Below are 4928 nucleotides of genomic sequence, written 5' to 3' on the forward strand. Positions count from 1 at the left end.
TCCCTTCCTAACCATCTTGCCTCATGAGAATATAAGAAGGGTTCCAGCTCAAAAGGTCCATCCAGTCCATCCTGGTGTCCTTCAGATATTTTGGACTACAACTCCCATCAGCCCCGGCTGATCTAGTCCAGTGTCCTGCTTCCTACCTACCATGGTAAATCAGATGCCTCCACAAAGCCCACCAAAGGCATGTAAGGGCAATAACTTTCTCCTGCTTTTATATAGCAGCAAGTGGTATTTGGTTGCTGGTATACTGCCTCTGGATACGAAGGGTCCACTTAGCTATCATGACTTACAGCAGGTGTGGGGAACCTTTGGCTCTACAGCTGTTGCTGAACTACAACTCCCATCACCCCTAGCAAGCATGACCAATGGCCAGGGATGATGGGAGTTGTAGGTCAGCAAGGACATTTTTAAGGGGGACACAGGGGGCAATTGTCCCAGACCTCACATTGTTGCCAACTCTTTTCTTTGTTTTTTCATTGTTGCCCAATAACTTGAGCTACAAAAACTTAATGTGGGGGGATCGCAAAACAAACTCTGCTGGTGGTAGCATCCTTTTGTCCTGACAGCATGAGCAAGTCAGTTGCAGCCACAAACAGTGCTAACCATACTCAGACTTTTTATTATTATATTCATATGCCACCTTGGTTTTCCATGGAACCCAAAGCAGCTTACACAATCCTCTCCCTCCTCTCCCCATCGAGTCTGAGCTGACAGTGGGTGATAAGAAAGTTGTATCTGCGATGGTAAGTAGCCCTGGTTCCTTCACACGTGCAAATGAGGGCTAGAGGGTGCAGTCCAAGAGCGATGGACATGCACGTGTGGATCGGCTGTCTGTCATATTGCAGTAGGAGAGCCTTTTAGGGGGCTTAAGAAAAAGGAGAAATAGGTTAGAAAAAACATGCTTTGCCCGCGAGCGCAGGCGCACACGTAGCCGCTGCATCCCGTCCACATCTTCAACATCCTTTGCAGAGTGGTACCCAACACCAGTCACCGCCCGTTATTGGGTAAGACGAACTTTCCCCTTGCAGATTAAATCGTGCCTTGAATGGAGGAAATAAAACGAACTCTCTCCTTAAAGCAAACTCCCACCCATCCCCGTCTCCATTTAGACTCGCCCAAACGGGGAATATTTTAACTGATGATGATTTGAAATTTGAAAAACTTTTGCTTTCCGACCCCAACACAAATGGGACTGGACAGGTTGTGAACGTGTTTAAATGGAGCGTGTGACATCCGCTCACCTTGGGCAATTAATTTGCCCGAATCTTGGGGGCTGGAAAGGCGGAAGATCTCTTGCGCGCCCACAGTCACACACACATTCGTAGTGACTCCGTTTCCAGATTGGATGGTAATTTGTTTTCATGTATAAACCTCTCTGCATCTGACAGATGTACCCACCGTTGTTAGGTGTTTTTAAGATCAGGAGCCTTTTGTAAACGGTTTCCTTGTTAAAAAGAAAAGAAATGGAGTTATCCCTGCTGGTGCATGTCAATAAATGCGAGATCCAGATGCGTTTTAGTATTGCATTCTACACATCCGAGAGAAAACAGTGGTTTACAGTTGCCAGATCTCCGGCTTGGATTCGAATAATAAATAAAAATATAGCTTTCCTAAGATTCTTTTAACATTATTAATATTATTAATAAGCCCAATGCAATCTCTCGTCATGTTTCATTATTGTTAATATTTTTATAATTATTAGTCGCGGCTGCTGTTTAATAATAGCCCCCTTAAACAGCCGCCCTTACTCCCAAGTAACCTGGTCGGGAGGAGGCATCCCTGTCTTCCAAAGCGCATTCCCAAACGACAAGAGTAACCGCTTCCGAAAGGATCGCAGCCTGTGTACGTTTACTCAGAAGTAAGCCCCACTGAGCTCAATGAGGCTTACTCTCCCAAGTGAAGTGCGCTTAGGATCATCGTCTTTTGGACAAGCTGGACACGACTCCTGTGGAAATCGGGAGAGTTTCATTCATTTGTTTCCTTTCCTATCGAAAATATATTTACGGTTTTGTCAGGATACTCGGTGAAGATGCAGCTCAGGGGTGGTGAGTGTGGAAAGGGGGAAATTATTTTTTAAAAGTTATTTTAAAAAAAAACACCATCCAAAATCTACCCCAATATCATTCCCAGTTCCCTCCACACACACAAGCCAAATCCTGGAACAGGCGCCTCCACTCACCTCAAATCAACACCGAGATTAAAAGAAATGGTACCACGCACTCACAGACACACACACCCCCAGGAAAAAAAACACGCTTGTTGTGTTGTGGGGCAAGAGGACTGCTTGCTCGTCCTGGTGTGATGGTGTCCTGCACAGTGGCAAAATTCACATTATTACCATCGCCGTTTTGTTAAAGAAATTATTCTGGGCTCACACTTCTAGATGATCTGGGGTTCTGATGGACACTCCACAACCCCATCGCAGAAACGAGTTAGGCCCGATCCAACCGCAGTTCATGGTTTTACTGCCAGGTAAGCGTACACAAGCGTGGGGCCTATTGAGTCACGCCTCATTTTTGTGGGGTGATTATTCACACATAATATAATACCCGAATGCTTGCTAGGTGATTATATAATAATAATCATAGGGTGAGATTCGATGCTAGAGCTACTCAGAGTAGACCCACTGAAGTTACTAGACATGACTAACAGGTTCATTTATTTCAGTGGGTCTACTCTGAGTATGACGTCATTGAATACGGCCCAATTATTATTGTTCAGCAAAAATTAGTAAGCTTTCCTGGGAGTAAGACCCATTGAACACATCCAGTCAACTCGCTCGTTCCATTTATTTCCGTGGGACTGAAATTATAGCACGTGTTTACGATGGATATTATGTCACCTCATGTATTATATAAAGAATGGCCGACGGCTAATGCAAAAATGTAATAGCACAATTCTGTACACACTTACCTGGGAGTTGATCCATTTAATTCAAGGGGGTTTACTTCTGCATAGACTGCATAAAATTGCATTGTGAAACAGCAGTCTTATGCAAAAGTGATGGCGAAGCAAGGGCTGCATTGAGAGTTGGCCACTCCTCCGAGGGCCGCATTGCATGCTAGCGCCCGCAGAGACACGCCCGGGCACACACAGAGCACATATAAAAAGCATACCTGCACGCAGACAAGGTCAGTGTGGTCTAGTGGTTAGTGCAGCCTTTCCCAACCAGTGTGCCTCCAGATGTTGTTGCACCACAACTCCCATCAGCCTCAGCCAGCATTGCCAATGGTCAGGAAGATGGGAGTTGTGGTCCAACAACATCTGGAGGCACACTGGTTTGGAAAGGCTGGGTTAGAGTGTCGAAGTGGGAGCTGGGAGACCAGCGTTCAAATCTCCGCTCCACCATGAAGCTAACCTGGTGAACTTGGGCCAGTCCATGTCTCTCAGCCTAACCTACCTCACAGGGTTGTTGTGAGGGTAAAATCGGGAGGGAGAGAAGCGTGTTTGCACGCCACCTTGAGGTCTTTGGAGGAAAGGCGGGATATAAATATAACACCAAATAAATCCCCCCCTCCAAAGCGGGGAGATCCTCGGAATGCAACTTGTGTTAATTAAAAGGACCTGAAAAAAGGGGAAAAAATTCACCACCACCGTTCTGGGGTTTCATTCGGAATCGCTTCAAAAACCAGAAAAGAATCACTGGACCGGTCAGCCAAAAGACGGAGAAGAAACTTTAAACTTGGTGATCGCTAGATAAACAGCAACTGTTATTTATACATTCTTGCGTATTTTAGCGCTCTACCGAGTGGGACAGTCCCTCCCTGCCCCTAGGCTTGCAATCTACGAGACACGACACAAAAGGAAGAGGCAATGCGGAGGGAAAAGGAAAACAAACGTTGGAGCGCCAGCTCCTTCACTGGATCCTGAATGGGGCTGGGTTGATCTCCCCCTCGTCCTGACGCAACCATTTTGTTGTCGTTTAAAATACGGTTCTCCATACAAAGCGCCTGGACGGAAATGCTAACTTTTCCTCTGCAGGAAGCGACAAATACCCTGCAATTGTGTAATCAGGAGTAGGTAAATCCCCCCGGGGCGAGAGACTGCAAGACCAGACTGGCACATTGTTAACAGGCGGCAGCCGCAGGCACACTCACCTGGTTGAGCTTAATAGGATTTATTTCCCGGGATATGTGCGCAGCGCGGATTGAGCTGCAGACTTTGAGAAAGCGAAAACGGAGCTGCCTGAACAGGAAACGTTTGCTTGTTTTTAACTGGAGCAAGAACGTGGATTTAAGAATATTCCCAATTTCCACCAGCCGCGCTCCTGGATTTCTTTCCGGGCTTCAGCTGTTAAAGATGGAGGGTAGGATCAGATCCGGCGGAAGCCTGCTCTGGATCGGCCCACCTCCTGCCTTCATCTTTCCCATTGAAATGAAAGGAACTTATTCAGAACTGCTCCGTTTGGGCGGGTTCGAGGACCAAAGAAAATCTGCCCTCGTTTCCCCTCTCCCCCCCGCCCCAATGATGATCGAAACCGCCCCGCGAGGTTGGCAAGTCTGCAGTTTTGAGCTGGCTTCTTGGAGTACAGGAGTCTCTGGTTGAGCCCAGGTTTGGGGCCCTTCACACCCTGGTTTCTGTGAACTCGCCATTGACGGCTGTAACCCTAACCCTGCCTCCTCCGAAGGAAGTGTCCTTGAATTCCATGGGCCTTACTCCCAGGTGAACGGGGGCTTCCTGATGTCTCTCCCAGCCGAGATGCCAAGGACTGAAGCTGCGGCCTCCTCAGGGCAAAGCAGTTGCTCTACCACGGAGCTGCGGCAGCCCTTCTCCTTGGCTCCATAACAGGACAGAAAGCTCGTTGGTTTGCTCAAGCTGCCCTTGCCCGCTTCCTGGACGTTTCCGCTGCATAGGGTCGGGTGAGAGACCCGAAGCGACCACCTTGCGCCCGAGTCAGAGTGTAACCAGCATAGGGATGGAAA

The 4928-nt window shown here is 47.7% G+C and overlaps 1 long non-coding RNA gene across 1 annotated transcript; it reads right to left on the reverse strand.

Moving 5' to 3' along the window:
• Positions 1-474: 474 nt before the first annotated feature.
• On the reverse strand, positions 475-4387 carry LOC133371274 (uncharacterized). The gene is made up of 3 exons (XR_009759295.1): positions 4104-4387; positions 1248-1450; positions 475-871 (listed from the first exon to the last, which is right to left on the reverse strand). It is a non-coding gene; the product is annotated as an uncharacterized LOC133371274 (long non-coding RNA).
• Positions 4388-4928: the final 541 nt, after the last annotated feature.

The sequence above is a fragment of the Rhineura floridana genome, chromosome 16 (genome assembly GCF_030035675.1).
Source record: "Rhineura floridana isolate rRhiFlo1 chromosome 16, rRhiFlo1.hap2, whole genome shotgun sequence".
Taxonomy (NCBI): domain Eukaryota; kingdom Metazoa; phylum Chordata; class Lepidosauria; order Squamata; family Rhineuridae; genus Rhineura; species Rhineura floridana.